Source organism: Anser anser (assembly GCF_964211835.1).
Source record: "Anser anser genome assembly, chromosome: 2".
Taxonomy (NCBI): Eukaryota; Metazoa; Chordata; class Aves; order Anseriformes; family Anatidae; genus Anser; species Anser anser.
This window is the reverse complement of record NC_139721.1, coordinates 68,174,164-68,195,177: the sequence shown is the minus strand read 5'-3', so window position 1 is coordinate 68,195,177 and position 21,014 is coordinate 68,174,164. Positions and strand designations below refer to the sequence as shown.

The 21,014-nt window shown below is 42.3% G+C and overlaps 1 protein-coding gene across 14 annotated transcripts in view; it reads left to right on the top strand.

Annotated features, from left to right (window-relative positions):
- The window catches only part of LOC310895408 (poly(rC)-binding protein 3-like), a 172,723-nt gene that overhangs the window by 20,000 nt on the left and 131,709 nt on the right, over nt 1-21,014 (top strand). For 10 of the 14 annotated variants that reach the window (XM_083826769.1, XM_083826779.1, XM_083826775.1 and 7 more), the window contains exon 1: nt 1,836-6,011. The exons of 3 other annotated variants lie outside the window; for them this stretch is intronic. The gene's annotated coding sequence lies outside the window, so the exon portion shown is untranslated. One more of the 14 variants, XM_083826773.1, reaches the window with a different exon arrangement.

The window sequence follows — 21,014 nt, the reverse complement described above, 5'->3', positions numbered from 1 at the left end:
TCCTTACACCCACTGGCACGTTTAGTCACCTCTTTTGTAAAACTTCAGGAGGAAACTTACCCAGTACGCCAGGTTAGCTTTGATAAACTGGCATGCTCCCCATGGCAGTGAAGAGTGACCTTCTACCTTCCCGTAACAACCAAACACAGTGGCAGAACTTGTGTTAAAATCCAGGGCACACCCAGAACTGTGGAGTATTGCTTTGCTATCTGCTTCTTACAGGAGAGGAGTTAGTTCATTGCCGTTAGAGCTAATCCTTTCCCTTCCCTTCTTTCCCATCCATCCCCCTTTGAACACAGGAAGAAAATATTTGTCAGTTCCTGTCTTCTCTGACCCTGTCAGGGGAGGCACTCATGTCTTCAGACACTCTGTGCACCCTTTGTCTTCATTTTCTACTGAGAGCTCATTGGTTTCACTCTGTTTCATCTTGCCTCTCCAGTTCACCAGACTGGCTGAGTGGTGAAACATTGCAAAATTATGTTAAGCAAGACTCAAGGGAGAACATCCAAGTTCAAGATTGAGAGCAAAAGGTTATAAATAAAGCAACGATGAACACAGTGCTGGTCTACAGTTAACAACACAACTCCTGCTGTTTCAGGTATTCTTTGAGGGATTTCTTTTGCACTGTCCTGCTTTGAGAGCAGCTCATGGATTCATAGCCAGCCTTCCTCCCAGGTGGCAAGCTTGCTTTGGTGTGAGTTCCTCTTCCAAATGCTCTTTGTTCCTCTGGGGCTGTGTTTTTGGATGAAAGTGAAAATGCCGATCATGTCATATCTTAAAAGAGGCACCTCAGATGCTTAAATAGTCATTTCCATGTCAGCCTGGCAGGGACTGTCAAATGAATAAATACAGCTGATTTTGCCTCCTGAGATCAGGCGTTGTATACCAAGAGCATATTGTCCCTTCGTCCTTCAGCAGCCTGCTGACCAGCTGCCCCTGCCCATGGAATCCTTTTCAACTCCTCACTGAGGTTATTTATGCAGTCAGAATAAATCTATCGAGATATCCTAATAGCACGTGTTCTGCAAGATTTGTGATCACTGGTAGGTGAGTGACTTTCTGTAGACATCGGACTTTGTTAACATGGATAACACGCAGTAACATTCATGTGATATGCGTGCTAATGCAACTTCTACATAATGTTTCGGGTACAGTGTCTTTTTTTTTGGCGACTAGCCCCTCTCTGCTTTGCTGTGTGCCTAGGTACAAAGTGCATTTTCTTCTGATGTATCTGCACTGGAATTCCAGGCATGTCTTTTTTTATAGCACTGTACTATAATTCCATTAAAAAAAGATCTTTTTTACCTTATATGTACAGAGCTCCCAGTTCCCTGTAGATATCACCCCTCTTTGTACAGAAGACAGATAGGAAGCCCAGACATTGATTTTCAAGCTAGGGTTCATTTTGGACATTATTGATTCAATAGACCTTGGTTTTGGCTGCCTTCAGAGAACAGTTTCAGCCAGGCAGAGCTGAGGTGGTAATCCTGGGTGATGATGACATTTGTGATTGTCCAGTGAGCCTACCCAGGGATCAGCCTTCATCCCTGGGCTTGGACACAATTCTTTTCATTCTGACAAAATTACTCATTGTATGGAAGTAGAACATAGCTACAGCTGGAGTGTATTTAGATCTTTCCCAGCCATAAGATGTTTCATAGTTTGCATCATGTTCTGCTTTTTTAAAATATTTAAAGTCGCAGCACGTCTGCCCAACCTGCTCTGTGCCCAAAGACAGTCATGCATGGGAATGATTTTAATATGAAGCTGACATTATTGGCATTGATGGTCTTATCAAAACAAGAATGAGATTAGGATGGTAAAGTAAATTCAGGCAGAGAAATGGGACAGAAGGCATAAACTGAAGAACAGGTTTTTCCACTACTAGTGGCTTCACATTTGGTGACCACAGAAGCATCTTTTAAAATTGCATTGGTCATTGTGGTGGATGGACCAAAGGAGTAGAGAGCTAGGATCTACAGCTTTCTCGGGTTTCTCAGTTACAGATACTTTCTGAAGAATAGGGTTCCTAATGACTTGATGTTGTGATATGCTTTATGGCTCAGTTGACACAGCTTTCTGTTGCAATCCTTGGTTTATTCACATCCAGTGAACTTCATCGTGCTTTGATTTTTTTGGAGGACTAAATTTTTAGTGCCTATCTATTTAACAGAAATTTCCTCTAACTCATGGTACATACACAATTGAACATGAGCTATTAAAATGGGGTATTGACTATTCTTTGTTCAAACAAAGATTAAACTTTATTGCCAAATTTTGAATAGCCTTTTTTTTCCCCCGTTATAAAATCTGTTGCATGATACTGCTGCATTTGCAGAGCTTGATCCAGAAGAATCGAAGCACATGCTTAAGGAGAAGAATGGCATGTGGTTCATGAACCCCATAATTAGTTCCCCTTCCTAGCTCTAAGCAGTAATTAAATCTGTCACTTCTGCTCTGCTGATTCATTTATTTAGCTATTTAATTGCTCAGCTGAATACGTCTTTATCTCCGGAACTGCAACATTTTATTCAGACAAAGAAATAGCATAATCCATTATTTTTTCCTTTCCAAGAGCGGGGACATGTAAAAGAAAGGAACACTAATACTAGATGATTTGGTGGCGTTGTCAGTTTTCACTTATCAAACAAAACAGTGTTTAGGGGAAGACTTCAAGCACTGCTTGAGGATAGCTTTCCATAGATAGGCTTGTTTCTCCATGAAATTATGTCAAATGCTGGGACCCAGTGTATTTGATCCAAGTTTCCATTTCCATAATGAGTTAACTTAAAACACTTTTAGGTAAAAATGGTCACAATTTTCTATAAAACCAGAAGTCTAACCAAGACCTATGAGCAGAATATTTTATAAACATTTAAAATTTGTAAATAACTACTAAATTGTTTACAAACTAAACAATGTCTTTTCTTTATACATTTTTTTTGGGGGTGGGAGGACATTACTTCTGGAGATGTCTGTCATCTCTCTCTTAGATTTATCTTGAAATACAGCATTTTGATTTATAAAGCAAATAGCTTTTTGAATAATTTCAAGCTTACAAAGGAGAGCCCTCCCAAGTACTTCTCTATAAAGCTTATTTCCACACACGCAGTATCCCTCATGTTTTCAGCATCCTTTAAGGGAGGTTGCAAGATTCCCCCACCAGCTTTTATCCATAGGCTGGAAAAGCTGCTGCAGGAAAGCAGCTACCTCTGGACAAAACAGTGAGGACCAGGTCAAGACAGTTCAACTCAAACAGGGTCTTTTGGCAGGACCAGGAAATATTGTTTAGTTTCATTACGTTTTTGTTTTTTCCTCTTGTCTCTGAACTCTGTAACGATAGCTGATCCAGGAAGTGGAAGATAAACACAACACCAAAAACTCGAAGAAGAATATTTTTCATTCACTTCTGGAGTCAGTGGCTCTGTTATGACAATTTATTCATCTGCCTAGCTGGCTAGAGCTTTATACCATGCACACAATCTTGCATTTCACTCCAATAGTGACTTATTTTTGCTGTCTTTTTCCTCAGTTAAAACTAAGTATCTCTTAAAGTCATAGGTCATCTTTTTCCCAGGTAAGCTCATTATTCTAAAAATCTTTTACTGTTTGTCTGGAAGGGTGGTTTTTTTTGTTTTGTTTTGTTTTGTTGTTTTTTTTCTTTTTGCTCTTGTTGTTGAGGTTGTTTTCCCTTCGGCGAAGGCCCTGTTCATTTCTTTGCAATGCAGAGCATGCCTGTGCTGTCACTGCAGAGACGCCCAGCTTGGCCCTGCTTGAAGTGAAAGCAGGACCCTATGTAAAGACCGACCAGTGGAACCCGCAGGATTTAATAGCCATGTTGAGCTGCCTTGCAGATACGGCTGGACATCTCACAACACCTATAGCTGCTGGGTTGAGCCCTGCAGATTTCCCCCGTGCCCAGGCCAGCAAAGGGGTCTCTGCTTCGCTTGCCCCATCCGTGCAGCCCAGTTCTCAGGAAGGCTTTGTCAGCCTGCGGGCTGCCGGCCGTGGCCCGACAATGCTGGGTCTGTATTGTCTGTATTGCTCTTATTGTTCTGCATCTCTGCATTCTGGCCTACTAAAAGCTCTTTGTTAAAATAAAGAATATTTCTGTGCCCACTGAAACTAGGAAGCCTGGAAATCTTGCAGGCAGTTTTGTCCTTACCAGCCTGTGCACATGATTTTCGTACTGGAGTTTTGCATGAGCTTCACTTAAATATTATCTCTTTTAAATGCATTTCTACAACTGATCTCTGCTAAAAGTACATTCTTTGTTATGTAGGACACACGCTTAAATTCAGGGAATTAATAAACCAGCAAAAACTGTCTCTGGACAGCCTTTGAGGATAAGGGTGCTTTGAGGATAAGCCTGTATGTGAATGGGTTTAGTGTGAGAAAGCAATGTTCGCTGTGGCAGGACAAACAAGTATGATCAGAGGAGGGCACGGGAACGGAACAGAAAAAATAACATTTATTTGTAGTGAAAGAGAAATGTATTGTTGAATTGGTGCAAAGTGAACACAGGAAACAGGGATAATTTCAGATGGCTTTCATCTCAGTTATAGGAGAACATGAGGCTAGGCGTGTTAGTGGTAGGATTAACTACTTTTACATAGATGTGTACATCAACACTGAGACACAAGAGCTGGCAGGACTTCAGCCTTTACCATTATTACATTTGGGAATTGTCTGGGGAGGGAAGTAGGTGACAGCGGCTATCAGCTTCCCCTGGGATGAACTTAGCTGTTGTCATCCTGCAATCAACAGCCTGGAAATTACTATCTCCGAGGCACTGCTGAGTGCACAGGCAGTCAGACGGGATCCAAACAACTCCCTTTTCCTGCCCTGCCCTCCCCATGCCGGATCCGGCAGCGCCCAGCTGTTCGCACAGGGCGAGCTGGAGGCTTGCAGAGCGATGCACAAGCTCTAGGTCCGGGTGCTGCTCGTGGAGGCACTCTGCTGGATCAGGGGTGTTTTGTATTTTCACGTGTGGGTTTTTGACGTGGGTTTTGGTTAGTTTTCAGTTCTAACTCACTGCAGAGCTGGAAACCCCAGGCTGGGCTTTATCCTCACTTGTAGCGCTGGGACGTGCTGGAATAAAATGCATCTACATCAAATTAGATTGAAGCCCCCACTTTTCATACAAACGCACCCGAGTCTGTACTTTATTAATGTCCTGAATTATTTATTGGTGTATTGGGGACTTTTTGGTGATGTTTTAATGAAGAGTAGCTGTTGCTCACACTGTTTGTGCGATGTGATGTATCTGTGGGGCTGCAAGCTACCTCTGACCAGCCCTGGTCACTTTGCTTGGTTATATAAGATTCGTAGACATGGGCACCTAGAAATAAATATTAGCATGCAGCTGTCGCAATGGGACTGTGAGCAGGCTGTTTGGGAAAACAATAACTTGGCACCCAGGAACATACAACTTTGATAACATACTGCAAGGTTACGGGCTGGGGGAGAGGGTAGGAAGGTGACAACCACTTTTAGTCTCTTTGTTTTGTTATTTTATTTTATTTTATATTTTTCCTCCTCCGTACGTCGAGTCTCTACAATTTTTATCACGTTAGGATGTGACATTCCCGGCCTTGACAGTGCTTTTGTTTGGATATTTATAGCAGCTTCTGGTCATTGTTGAGCAAAGGCGATTGCCCTGCCCTCTGGCCCTTTCTTAAGCAGATTTTGGGCAGAAGCTCCTCTCATGTGGCACTAATTGAGATGATTGGTGGAGGGGGGGGTTGTGAGCGCACTGTGCCTCGCTCGGGCTTATCTGCCAGGGGCTAAGCTAGGGGAGGAAGGGAGGGAAAAAGAGGGGGGGGCGGGAAGGAAAAAAAAAAAAAAAGGAGGAAAAAAAAGAGGGAAGAGCGGGGGAAAAAAAAAAAAAAAAAGAGGGAAGAGAAGGAAGGAAAGAAAGAAAGAAAAACCCCAAAGGCAGGCTTGGCTTCTCTCCGGTGGCGCTCGGGCTGCGGGAGGAGCGCAGGGACGCGCTCGCCGCCGCTCCGCAGGTGGGTGCCGCTGCCGGGATCCGCGGGCCGGGCTCCCCCCGGCTCCCCTCGGCTCTCCCCGGTTCTCCCGGCTCCCGTCCTGTCCTGTCCCGTCCCGGGGCCGGGGTCGGGCCGGTGCCGGGCGCCGGGAGCCGAGCTCCCGCTGGCGGAGGAGCGGCGGGGCTGCCAGCCGGGACGGGCGCGCTTCCTTCCCCCGGTGAGTAACCAACCGACCCCTCGGGAGCCGGCGGCTCGGGGCTCTACGTGCCCAAATAACACCCCCAGGCTCAGCCCCCCTCCTTTCCCCGCACCCCCCGGTCGGAGTTTGCCGCGAGCTGGGGAGCGGGGAGAGCCAGCGGGGCCGCGGGGATGAGCAAAGAGAAGTTTCTGACGGCCTGTAAAGCCGCGCTGCTGCTGCCAAAAAGCAACCCAACCGGAGCGTTTTCTCCTGGTTCGGAGGCGTTAGCAGGGGATGTTACGGCCTCTTGTAGAGCTGGTAGCGTTTCTGGAGGCTGTTTGGAGCCGGAGCAGCAATCCTACCGGCCTCCTGCGAGCCGGGCGGCGGGGAGGAAAAGCAAACCCCGACGTGCGCGTGGCTGGAGGAAAACTTAAGGAACATGTCGTAGCTTTATGATAATAGTAATAGGATAGGACTCCGGGCTTCCCGCCTCCTCTTATTAGTAATATTAAAGTGTGCAGGAAGCCTTGTGCCAGGAACTACGCTTTAATCTCTTTGATACATCGGCTGGAAGGTCGTATTAAACACAACGTGGTTACCTTTAATGCACGAGTTCTGCTGTTTGTGTTTCTGATAACCCTGCTAGACCTGCTGGAGAAATAAAATAAGATTAGGCAATAGGTACTAACTGAATGCGTAGCAGGTCTCGTGAAGGCTATACACGGCAAAATCCAGCCATAGCTGGAAATTGCTGCGTGTGCCCGCTTTCAAGCATTAGAAGAAAATTTTGTCGCAAGGAGTACGCGTACCGTCCGGTCTAGCTGTAGGTCTTGTTAGTTTCTTTTATATAAGGTATTAGAAGTGGAAAAGTAGTATAAAGGAAGGAAAAAAAAAATATGAGTCGAGCAGCTGGTAATCCATTTGTCCACCACTTATCCCTAAAAAGGTCCCTTGTACGCAGTTCACAAATCATCTCTGAGGATGGTTCAAAATGGAATCCAGGAATCAGCCATATTAAAGTTAGGGAAGAGATTACTTTAAAAAAAAAAAGTAAATAAACTGAAAAGATGAGCTTTACCCCCTCATAAAGCCTTCAATAAGCATGTCATATCTAGTACTCTATTTGTTGTGCTCAAGGAGAGAAAGAAAAGCTTGAATGATCACCACATGGTTATTACTCCGTGCCTTCTTAACCTATATTCAGGTGTAGAAAAATGTTTACCTTCTTCACAATCTGAAATAGCTGTGGGATTTTTTTGTTTTGTTTATTTGTTCATTTTGGTTTTTGTTTTCTTTTGCTTTACAAAAGAATTTCCTCCCCTTATGTCTCTCATCCCTGTCCATGCTGCAAAAATAAGTCCCGAAGAATATAACTTTTCTTTCTTTTACTGCTTTCATCCCTTATCACTCTTGGTCTCCAGTTTATGCTGTTGTAAACATTTTTGTAATGTTGAAGTTGGTTGCTGATACTTTGTTCAAGGAGCATTTTTAAGCACTTCTGCAGAGTGTGTGGTGTGATAAGGCATAGCAACATGAGTGCATTCATTTTGTTCTTATGTGGCGCAATATATTTTTATTGTTCCTTCAGAGAAGCTAAAAACATGATAAACACTCCATTAGCGGTATCAGTAAGAAATACATTAATGCAAGTGCACGGTCAGAAAGAAAGCATTTTTATTTGAAAGCCTTCTCATAGCAGGCATCATACCAATAATCTTAATGTGTAACCTGCGGTGCATATCTTCCATGTTAGATCAGATTTGCTCTTAGGTACTTTGTAAATACAGTTTTTAGTCAGGGTAACCGAATTTCCAATGAATGTCCAGGCTCCTTGTTTCTTTTCAGCCTTTGCAGCTTCTGCACTCCACAGCAATTTGCTAGGAGAAGGAGCGGGGCTGTGTGGAACAGGCGTTTTGGGATGCAGCCCTTCTTGTCGGAAACTGGTCTCAGCATTGTAGGGCATTGAGCTCTGATACTAATGTCAAGTGAAATGGCCTACTAAAATTATAAGTCAAATCCGAAGACTGCTGTGTTGGTTGGATACCGAGAAGCAAATTAGAATAGCCTTCTCTGGTAGATTACTGAAAGCGTGGTTGGCGACTTCAGAAAGCTGTTGGGGAGCACTGGGTTGTTTGCCCTTGAAGCAGCTTGCAACGGAGCAGCCACAGGATAAAAGACTGTCCAACCCAAAGGGCAGTGATCTGCACCCCTTTACGGGTGCTCCGTGCCAGGGATGAAGGAAATGGGGAATGAGCTTGCCTCCCTGCTCCGGAGAAAGGCTGGGCAGGGACAGATGCCAGAGCAGCGGGGGCTGTGGCTGCAGCTGTGGGAGTGTGGGAGAAGGGTGAAAGAGGTCTTTGCTATCGGGGAGGGTATTGGGAAGGCAGGCGCTGGAGCAAAGCGGGGAGCAGGAGACATCGGTGGGGGGCAGAGGCTGGAGGTTTGGTGGAGCAAGGGGTGAAGGCAGGCATGTGGCCCCAGGAGCAGTTGGGAGCCAAAGGTGTTGAGTGCTGCTCTAGGGAGATTGTGCAGCTGGGTGGGTAACACAACTTGGGGGTGCTGGGAATAAAGAATGGGAAGTGAGTATCGGGATGGATGCTCAGGGGCTCATGTCATCGGCGGCTGGGGAAGGGTTTGGCAGCTGAGCAGGGTGAGATTCGGGGGTGTGGGAGGGCTGACAAAGCAAAGAGGCAGGGGGATTCTGAATAAGCTTCAGCTGTTTCTGGCTTCCGTGTGAAATCAGCAAGGCAAATTACTACAGTTTAGAGCAAAACTTATGGATAGGAACTCGAAACGAGTCTGCAGCACTGAGATTGTTTACGCTCATTGTTAGTCCTTCACAAAGATTTTCAGCTAGTGGGGTTTCTGTCTTCTGACGTCTGTAATAACGTCGTGACTGGAGACTGTAGAATGGGCAGAAATTTATTTTCATAGCATTTGCAAGATCATTTCTCTTTAAAAGAGACCTTGTCACACTTTTAGTAACAAATGTACTTTGTTGCATTCATTTGCTAAGCAACAGATTCACTTTGTTGCCTATGAAGCACAAAAGCTGGGGAGGTTTTGACACAAGAAGCAGAGCTTATGTAAAGTTCACGAACAGCAGCAGAAAGAGTGAATGATGAATTCTCCAGGTTTTGTTCCTTACATTAAAATATTTTAAGGTCGGATATTTTTCTCTGCTGGCTGCCATCAGCGATAGAAGTATCAACAGGAGAAAAATGGGTCGCTTGGGTTTTAGCATTAAGCAGCAAATCCAAGGCCAATAGGATTTAGCTGAGATGTTAAGGTTTATTCAGTGCATTTAGTTAATGAAGTTGGAGGGGGGAGTGTCTCTGTCTGGGGGATGAAGAAGGGGACAGACTCGCCTCCTGCTACTCAGTGCATCCTGTGGTGACTCCTCCTGATTGATAGGTACTCCGCGAGACAGGAGCGAGCCGAGTGAAAGGAGGTTTTAATTAAAAAATATCAGCCCCATGCCAGCTCTTTTGGATTAAAATCAAACAGGAAATCTTTGGAACAGACATCCATCTCATCTTAAGGGTGCATGTTTGTTTTTATGAAACAGTGTCCCTTGCTTAAGGGAAGGGGAGATGATAATGTGTCCAAGTGCCTACATAGCGATTATAAAGCAATGACAGCATTCAGTAAGTTCAGTCACATGTGAAACCTCGTCAGTAGCTAACATTCTTCAATCAGGCACAGAAATCAAGTTCAAGTCAACTAATTCCCATCTGAACATACACCAAGACTTCTTGCAGACAGCCTCACAGTCTCAGAAATATGGGTGGCCCTTTGCTGTACTAACCTGTGATCTGAAGCCTCTGTGTGCTCTGCCAAAGGCTGGCATCTTGTGTAGACGCGAACTGTTCAGCACCCTGACTTGCTTTCAGAGCCCTGAAAGCCCTCTACAGAGACCAAATTTGAAATATTTGTAGTATAGAAAGATCATATTTTATCTGTAAATAAAAATGTCTATACAAAACTCAAAACAGCATGAACACATTTTTTCCCAAGAAGGTTAATATATGCATTTTTTAATTTTTTTCAAATTGCATTCCTCTACATGCCAGACTCCTACTCGGATCAGACCTTGTTGTTCCCATAACTGTAATGGTCTTTCAGTCTGATGAACTTTCTTATTCCACCCACCCCTTCAAAGGTCTGTGCATGCTGTCATAGCTCAAAGCTGGGAGCTCTTGAGCAGCAGTTAAGACCATTGAGATTTGGTCTGGTGACCTTAACAGGCTTTTCTTCTGAGTGGGACGTGGGCACTGATGGCAGGAGTTGACTGTAACAGTCTGGAATAAATAAGCAGTGGACTTATAAAATGAGTAAAAAGTTTCCGTGTACCAGTGTAATTAGTTGCTCAGATAGCCTATGGCTTGATACAAGAGAGAAGGGCACCGCAGCATTTCTTAGAAGGATTCAGCTCAGTGACACCTGAAAACTCATGCATTTTGGAGGAAAAAATGTATGTGTGTGGTTTGTTGGTTTGGGGGGATTATTTTTGTTTGTGATTTTGGAATTTGTCAGGGGATTATTTTGCAAATAAGCAAAAAAAAAAAAATTTTAGAAAAGTATTGTTCATTTGCAGTTCTCCACATTGTTCTGAACTGCTCTATTTCTGTTAGTTTCACAATACTTTTACTGAAAAAAAAAAAGGCTATACCTATAGACTAGACTAGGGATATATCTATAATAAGAAACAGTTTCACCTGAAAAAAAAAATTCTGGATGTAGCTATGCCCCAGTGAAGGGCTTGGAGCAGTGTCCGCAACATCTCGTCCCATGTTTACAATGGTTCAGTACCTTAAACCCATTGTATGGTATTTTTCTCATCAGTGGACGGTAAAGCACCCATTCATCATTTGAGCCTGACTTAAGCTAAGAGAAAGATAGAATCTGAGTTTTGAAAACCATAAGATGACTTTTCTGTGACTTCGTTCAATTAACAAAATTGTATGTGTACCTTTAGGATCACATTAGCATGGCATGACTGCATGCGAACGTCTAGCCAGAAGAACTAATGGAGATCTACTGCTTTGTAACACTGAACATCCTCTAAAACAACAGCAGAGATCTTGAATGAAAAACGTGTGAAACAATGGGGACAGAAGCAACTTCAGTGCGTGCTTTATAATTACTAGATGGCACAGGATTAAATACTGGAAGTCCCTTAGCTTTCTGGATCTGATAGTTTTGTTTACTTATGATCAAAGAGATGGAAAACTATTTGTCTTTTTTATTATTGTATGTTATACCTATGAGAGCAAATTAAAATATACCTTATTTTGCTCCGGTCTACATGGGAAAATATACAACCTTCTCTGATCTAGAGTTGTTCTGACAGTATTCTTTCACAGTGGTAAGAATCAGGTTTAGAGTCTCAGCTCCTTTCAGTTCAGAGCTGTTTAAATAGTTGGGTTTCGATCTAGTTGAAGGGAACATCAGAAGTTACATGGTGAGACTTCGCTGGGAAGAACAAGGGCCCCAGGCAGACACCAAGAGACAGATACTTCATTTCCCCCTCCCTCCTTTCCACATCAGCATTCATACTGTATAAACAAATCCATGGTAGGTAATGGGAAGTCTGTCACTGTTAATTAAGTATTGTGAGCATCCTGTGATGTTTTCTGTGGACTGGGTGGGGGAAGCTGAATAAAATTCAGAAAAGCTCGTAAACCTTGCTTGTAATGAAGTCTAATGTCCGTTCAGTGTTTGTAGTGTCAGATAAGGAAGATACCCTGAAGCTGCCCCTATGTTTTAAAATACTGCTGAAATATTTGAGTTTTCTGTTTGCACATGAATGATAAGTCTCTGATGAAAGCCTTCAGTGCAAACCATAGTGGCATAGCCTCCTGAAGCTATACTTTCCTGTGACTGACTAGAGCACCTCACCAGCCGGCCTCCAATATCGACGGAATTGTGTCTGTGCCTGGGGGCTTCTGCTGTGACCGTCACATGCTGGGTGCAGCTCTTCCTCCCATGCTTCTAACCAGCATTGCTGTAACAGCAAAAATGAGGAGTGGAAGACTAGGTTGGGTTCCTCACCTCATTTCTGGTTATGAGTGATTATTTTTTTCTATTTTTTGGTCATTTGTAACTTAAGTGACCAGTTAGAAGTGAACAGATGATATTTGCCACTCCCCTGACGTATTAGCCATGCCCAGAATACTTCCCTATTGCTCTCCATGTAATGTTTTAACTGAATTAGCTGCCTATTCTATAACTGCAGGAAAAAAAAAAGGTAGTTTCAGAATTTTTCAATGTAGTTATAATTTACCGCCTTTACTCATGCTGGGTGAAATCCTGAGGGGTTTGGTGAACTGAATACTGCAGATAGGCTGAAGTTCGTGAGTCCTGTCAGAATCGCCCTGCATTTAAGGTAAAAAGAAGGGGACCTTGGCAGGCTTGAGAGGTGGGCCTATGCAAACCTCATGAGGTTCAACAAGGCCAAGCGCAAGGCCTTGCGTCTGGGCTGGGGCAATTCCAAGCACAAATACAGGCTGGGTGGAGAATGGATTGAGAGCAGCCCTGAGGAGAAGGGCCTGGGGGTGTCGGTTGATGAGAAGCTCAACATGAGTTGGCAGTGTGCACTTGTAGCCCAGAAAGCCAACCATATCCTGGGCTGCATCAAAAGCAATGTGGCCAGCAGGTCAAGGGAGGTGATTCTCCCCTTCTGCTCCGCTCTCCTGAGACCCCCACCTGGAGCCCTGTGTTCAGTTCTGGGGTGCCCAGCACAAGAAGGACATGGAAGTACTAGAATGAGTCTAGAGGAGGCCTACAAAGATGATCAGCGTGCTGGAGCACCTCTCCTATGAAGACAGGCTGAGTGGGTTGGGGTTGTCCAGCCTGGAGAAGAGAAGGCTCCGGGGAGACCTGATAGCAGCCTTCCAGTACCTAAAGGGAGCCTACAGGAAAGCCGGGGAAGGACTGTTTTTTCAGGGAATATAGTTATAGGACAAGGGGTAATGTTTTTAAACTAAGAGGGGATAGATTTAGATTAGATACAAGGAAGAAACCCTATACTCTGAGGTTGGTGAGACACTGAACCAGGTTGCCCAGAGAAGCTGTGGATGCACCATCCCTGGAGGTGCTCAAGGCCAGGCTGGATGGGGCTTTGGGCAACCCCAAAATCTAGTGGGAGGTGTCCCTGCCCATGGCAGGGTGGTTGGAACTGGGTGATCTTTAAGGTCCCTTCCAACCCAAACCATTCTATGAAGACCAGAGGCCTACGTCATCTTTCTTACACACTAAGAATGCTAGTCTAAAAATAGTGACCATGCTTTGACTATGCCCTTAAATGCCATAGCAATTTTTTTGTAAGAGATTGTGTCTGCCAGTGAGCAGTTATGTTTTAAGGCTTATTCATTCAATGCTTTAGTCAGTGTCAGAAGTGATTCTGGTTTGTTGAAGGCCAACATACAAAATATGCCATCCTGTTTACTCACAGAGCCATAACTGCCTGTATATTGGTGGGAGCCTGAGTACAAATTAATGTTTTGTTTCATGTTGACCATCACATACATAGCTAAAATGTCAGCTGATGAGTGGTAGTTTATAGGCAATGGTGGTATGGTCTCTTTGCAATTGAAAATTGTGAGAACAAGCTTTCATGTGGTCGGATGGTTCTTTTTCATATTTTTTTTCAGAAACGCTTTTACTGGTCTCTTGGTCTTCAGTTTCAATGAAAAGATGATAAAAGGCAGAGTTAAGGCCATTTAGGCAATCTCTGTATTCTGATTTTCTCATACTAGTTTTCTTGTGAAGAAGGTAGCCTCAACTTGTGTGTGTGTGTATATGTACACAAATACATAAATTTTGTTGGTAGCCACTTCCTTGACCCCAGACTTGCTGGAACGAGATCACTGACACATGATTTGAAACCTGGGCTTTGTCTTGTCAATCCTGAGTATCATTTTAGGGTGATCTACTCACTGTGACCTACTCATGTCTAATCCTGTTCCTTATCTAAAAGGAAATCTCACAGCACTGTGACCTTTGCCTGTTGTACGCCCCATTAGGAAACAATCCTTATTTTACCTTGAGTGGGTATGGAGAATTACTGTGGAACTGGCAATAAAGCATGAGCATGATTTTACAAAGAAAGTGTACAGAGACTATCTATCCTTTCTACCATGCTTTTATTACATTGGATTGTGCACAGATGGATAGGCTTTTAGTTGTCTCCAGTGGTAAAGGGCCCACCCATAAATATCTAAACCTTTCTAAAAATTCCCTTAGGAGCAATGCATTAAAGTGCCTATGAAAATGGAGTTTTCTTTTACCTTGTGACCTTTCTGCTTTCCCATCAGTAGACAGGAAAGACCCAATCTCCAGTGAATATTATTATTAGTCAATAAAGTTAAAAGCAGCAGATCATGTATGTATGTATGTATGTATAGGGAGATAAATAATAAAGAAAATAGCCAGAACTAGGGTTGCCTATGGTTACTAATAAAATGTCACCTTCATTTTCTCTCTGTATGCCTCCGAGATTTTCCTTAAGAATGCATCAAAATCTGATGCTCTCAATGAGAGTAAGACTGAGTTGCAAGATAAAGAAATATATTTCTAAATAATATCCTTAAAATATACTAGACAAGCATAAAAGACTTTCAGGTACACGCCAAATGCATTTCATTTCTAGTCTCTATGCACTAAAGCAGTTTAGATATTTTGTGTACATACATTTTTATGCTGGGAGATTATCTTTCATGGAGCTGAATAGACTTTACTTTTTTTTGGCTATGTTAATTTCAGACATTATTTTTTACTCATTTTAAACACTTAACTGCAACTTCAAGCCATAGCTGGCATCTTGCTGAAGAAAACGATCATGTTTTTACTATGTTGAATTTCTTTCATGCTTTTGTTTATGAAATCTTGGCAAATCATAACATTTGTTCATATATTTAAAAGAAAACGAATTTGCACTATTTGCTTTCTGAGAAAATTCTGAGAAACAAGTCTACTGCTGAGAATAGTCATCAAAATGGTTTGGTTACTGTGTTCAAAAGTAGTTATGGATTGGTACTTTTATTTTCTTAATGGTAAATACAGTGTGAGGGGTTGGCACAAGGGGGGAGAATATCCACAGAATAAAACTAGTTTGAATCTGCACATTTGCCTAAAGCTGAGGGCAAATTCTTGCCACAGCCTCTAAGATTGAGACTAGTGACGACTTTGGATGAGCATCTTCTCTGTTGCAAACTGTATTTCAGGAGGTTATTAGTCAAAAATTGAAAACTACACAGACGGGTCTTGCGGAAAGCTGATGATCTGTCTAATGATCCTCCATACTCTGGGGAAAGCCAGAGAAAATGGTGTGTAGTTGCATGCTTTTCATTGAGAACCATTTATTAGTGTAGATGTCAAGTGGGTAGGCTGTAGTAATAAACAAAAATGGTTTTATAGCTCACGTTGTGAGACTAGCTTTTGTGTCTGCAGCGTTGAATAATTGCTGTATGTAACAGACTCCTGCCTTCACTGTTCCCATTCATAAAAACGACTTATTGAACTGCGTTTATTCAGATAAATCTCTTTAATTTATGAAGTTTAATCAACAAAGTTTTGGGTTAATCTATATTAATTTAAACTTAATAATGTTGTTCAATTAATACTTAGTCAAAGTCAGTAGCTTTGCGTAAGCACTGAGCACCTAATTTATGTGCCTGTCTGTAGCTTGTATACATACACACAGTGACTTTGTGACAAGAATGGTATTAAAGGGAATTCCCAGCCAAAAATATCTTATGTTTTTGTTTGGTTTTTTTTTGGCAGTCTGGAGTGCCATTGATCTGCATTCATAGGCAATGACATTCGTAGATTTATAACTGGAGCCATATTTTAATACAGCTTACCTGGTTAGTTTTTTGCTAACTGTGCTGGCTATTTTAATGTGTTCTCTTTACCTGCTGCCTGACTTCTTTGGGATAGACTGTAAAGATTGTATTGAGTTTTACCATGCACGCAGAAGATCAAACATGATAAAAAGACTCCTGTTGTAAAATCCAAGCAAGGGGATGAAGAGGAGACATCCTTACAGAAGTCCCCGTACAGAATTTCTCCTTGGTTATTCTGATTGAGCAGTGGGATCAGAACAGGTTCCTGGCTAATCCCAAAGGGATCCTGGGAGCTTTTGTGTTCCTACATCCCAGCGGTACTGTGATTCTAGAGAAGAGGATATTGAGAGGGGATCTTATCAACCTCTACAAATATCTGAGGGGACAATGTAAAGAGGATGGGGCCAGACTCTTCTCAGTGGTGGCCAGTGATAGGGCAAGGGGTAATGGGTATAAATTGAATCACAGGAGGTTTCATCGCCATATGAGGAAAAACTTCTTTATGGTTTGGGTGACAGAGCACTGGAATGGGCTGCCCAGAGAGGCTGTGGAGTCTCCTCTGGAGATACTCAAAACCAGCCTGAATTCCATCCTGTGTAACCTGCTGTAGGTGACCCTGCTTGAGCAGGGGGGTTGGAGCAAATGATGGTCTCTGGAGACCCCTTCCAACCTCAACCCTTCTGTGATTCTGTGAATACACATTTTTCTGACAGCACAAAGACTTGGGCTACCAGAAGGTGTCTCGTTGTGGAAGTTGCTTAACATTGCTCCAGCTTACAGCTGAATACATCCTGTGGTACCTGTGTTTTCACAGGCTCTGTATTCTTCTCCCATTTGTTTCTCCTGACTTTCCCTCCCCTCTCCAGAAGGTCCTGTGAGTTTTGAGCCTGAAGAAAGAAATGGGATTGCAAAGATACCTTGGCCAGTGGAAAGGAAGAGTGAGTGGTATGTCCATGACATTAGAAGGGGAGAGTGGAAATCTTTGCAATGCATTTGGAATGTTGCATGTGTAGAAAGTGTTTGCCTTGGTATGTAGATTTTTTTTTTCCCCGACATCTCTAGAGAAGGTGTTATTTGTAATGATACCAGAAAGGTTCAGTGGTTAATAGAGGAACACTATACTGCCTATTACAGTTTGTCCACCACCACATCACTTCAGTAACTTCAATATTGACTTCACTTCCAAAACCTGTGCATCTTCATTTAAACTACTTGGAACATTCAGTAGTGAAATAACTAAAATATCATATTCTAGGCTAGATTTTCTTCCCCCCTATTCAAAACTCTCTCAGTCCTGGTACTTTGTTGCCATCTGAAATGGGAATCAGTGCCACAGGAAGGTTCTGCAGTGGCACTTGAGCAGACAGTATTGGATAGCATCCATGCATCTGAAACGTCTGTGCAGAGTTGTGCACGTTGGCATGTCTGTGTTTGCAGGGGACTCCTAATAGGATGGGACAGGACAAGCAGGCTTTGGTCAGGTGTTGACCAGTCCTCCCTAGTAAACACTGGTGTTTAATGTGCTGTAACAGTACTGTAGATGCAAGTGTGTGATTTAACAATAAAAATAACTAATAAACAACTGTTGCAGTGATGGTCAGTCGGTAGTTCTATTCACGCTTTCAACTACTTTGTTTCTCTTCTGAGCAAATGATTGTGCGTCTTGGGTGTGTTTGTACTGAAATAGTATTGTAAAAGTTTTGTCAGTAAAGGAATTGCAGTGCATTACATTTCTTGAGCCTGTGGCACTTCCATTACAGATGAAATGTCTGAAATATCCATGTTTACAGGGCAAAGGGATATATTCTTCTCCCGTTGCTTGTGTGAACTTTCATGACAGCTGGCAATCGAGTAACAAAATGTTCCCAAGATGTGTGCAGCAGTGCCATTAAGTATGAAGTGTTCTTGCTTGCCTCTTTCTAAAGCCATTGTAAAACAGTTGGATTATCAGAAACCCATTCAACAATATTACAAGTGTTTGATCCAAGGTAAAAGGCTGTTGTTTCAATAGTTTGGTGGACAGCGTTATATCTGGTTATGAATATTGCATGTCTGATGCAAGGGGGGAGTATTTCCCAAAGCTGCCTGACCCCTGAACATAAGTCCATGTGGATGCATCAGTATTTGGCTGCCTGCAGTCCACTCCACGGCATCACCACACACCTTTTAGAAGTAGTGTCAAGCGGTCTACCTCCCGTAGTGAAAGCAAGGTAGCCCCAAAACCAGGGAAAAGCTTGAGCTTTTGCCAGGATCCAAACCTGGCTTTGCAGGTTCTCTTTACATCTGCGTGGTAGTGGCTACACTGCTTGCGCAGTGCCCAGTAAAAGAATCCCTCAGTTTAGTTTCTCAATCTGTGCTGCTGTATAGCAATGTAAGAAGTAGATCAGCAACTTTCTGGATCTCATATCAATCTTAAAGCCAACTTCTTGTCTTCTTACATTCAGCAGAGCAGTAGGAGTCTATGAATTTGCAAACTCAAACTTTGTTCATTTCAGTCTTTGAGGTAACTGTCTAATTCCATATTCCAGTTTATTTGCTATGAGCACATATTGAAGCTATTTGAAAATTTACAAGTTGGATTGAGAGCAAGTCTTCTCTTGCTGTCTGAGAAACATCCAAGGCATTCACTGTATGCCCATCTTCAACTGCTAATGATGGGGTAGTTGCCAGGTTAATGCAATTTCTCCTGTCTATGATTAGCATTAACAACCTACCTCCAAAAAAAAAAAAAGAAAGGAAAATAGAAGAAGGGCTGATCAAAAGAAGTTTTTTCTAAGATTAAAACCCAATTGAACATTAATCTCTGAATTCTGCTATTTGGTCCCCCATATGGTGCCAAAAAAAAAAAACAAAAAGCCCATTCTGATGGTTGGTGACCATCTGAATGATTGCACCCTTCTAGGCATCAGGCTTTTCTGTTCTGCTTGGAATTGCCACATGTATGAAGTAGCTCCACCTTGATTAAAGTTCAGTCCCATGCATACATCTATGGGGTGCTGGAGTTTGCAAATGTATGGCCTACATTCTTTGAGTTTTTCCTTTTTTAGCTAAAGGAAATTGCTTCTCATCTTATCCTCTACCAGGACTCTAAATAATTCTCTTCTTTCATCTATATTGTTACCTGTGAGATATTTATAGACTATGATCATATTCTGTTCAATCCTCTTTTCTCAATTATAAGAGTTTAGCTTACTTAGTCTGCCTTCATATTCAGGATTGTATACTCCAGTTCCTACATCATTTATGTTAGCTTTCTTTGCATATGCCCAGGCATTTCATATTGTTTGTTTTGTTTTTTCCCAATCTATTGAGATAAGAGCTGTGTGCAATATTCTATTTGTGGCACATTATGGATTTGTTCTGTGGAATTATGTCCTTGGATTTATAGGATATACATACACATCCAAAACCAGCAGTTGCTTCTCCTGCAAATAAATCAAACTTGCAAAATAATCTCCAATCTCCTATCAAATATTGACCCTACTTTCAGATCGCATCACACCTGATGCTTTTAGGCAACTACAGGTTTTGTCAGTACTGTTTATATTTTAACCCAAAGCAGGGAATATATTTATCACAAATAAATGTCACTTTGTTTTCTACAGCACCGCGCTTGAAGTGTTTATGGATTGTTGTCCCTTCTGGATTTTTAAGACAAAGGCAAATCAAATAGGAAGATGCAGCATATTTTCTCTGGAGTACATAAACTTAATTCTTATGGAGCTTTTTTACTTAGTATGTATTTAGATTTTGGTTCATTTCCATATATTTTTATTTCTAATGTCAAGAAAGTGACAAAGTAATAGTTCTAAAACAGAGGGAAGCTAAAAGCATAGAAGACTAGCCATTGAACGTACCAGAAATCTCACAATACCTGGTTCAGTTCCTATGTTTAGGAGGCCTGAATGTTTATAAAGGCTTGGCTGGTTTTGTCCCTCTGTCTTGCCCCACGCCCTTCCCACCTTCCTCAAACCTCTGAGCCATGTCTGATTTCTCTACTGTGAACTCAAGAATTCTCCAGTTTCAGTGTGATCTAGCAATGAATTACACTTACAGATCAAATTACCTAGAAATATTATGGGGTTTTATTAACAACACCTGTAGTAACTTTTATAATAAGAGTATTTTAAATCTTTCTTGTAACATGCATTTTCTCAGTCTTTTCTCCCAAATTTATATTGCATGTCTAAGTCTTTCTCAGCTGCTGTTGCTTTTCCCTTGAGTATCATTTAGCACCTTTTGCTTCCTTCCAGAGGTGCTTATCTGTGTGAAGTAACTCACACTACTGGCATCTTGCATTGTTCTTGCCTGAATGGATGCTAGAAATTCAGAATTAGAAAGAAAGCTGTTTGTTCCTTGATTATCACCACACCCCTCTCCAGACTAAGTGTTCTGTTAAAGACTTTGTGCTGATTGTTATCCCCACTGGTAGTTTCTTACTCTTCCCGTCCAGATTTACCCTTGGCATCAGTGGCTGTGTTTCTTATTTGCTTCCACACAAGTCTACACCAGAGATTAATTAGTTTCATTATGTTCAGATGAAGGAAAAAAAAAAAAGTGTTGCTGTTTTGCTGCAATGTTGTTTGAAATATGTTTACTGTGTGGTTATGGATGATGCTTTATGATAATTCAGGTGAAACATGAATAAGGCAAGCTGTCTTTGAAAGGTGCCTGCCTCCTTCTGTGACGGAGGTCCTTGCCAGTTATTGGCAAATCCATTCTTGACTGCTTGGTTATGCTGGTTCTATATTTAAATAAATAAAGTTTTAACTGCATGAAGTGCTTTAAGACTAGTGCCAAAAGGAATGTCATTAAGTAGTCTAATGAACAAAGTGTGTTCCGTTCTTGAAGCTTAGCAGTCACTGAAATCTGGGAGAGCGGTGTTAGTCCTGAAAAGTGGAAATACAGTCCTACTGTCCCAAGGGAAGCCCAAGGAAAGGGGCTCACTGTGGAAATTGAACTGGAATTAGAAAACGGGATTTAGGAAGAAAATTTAAG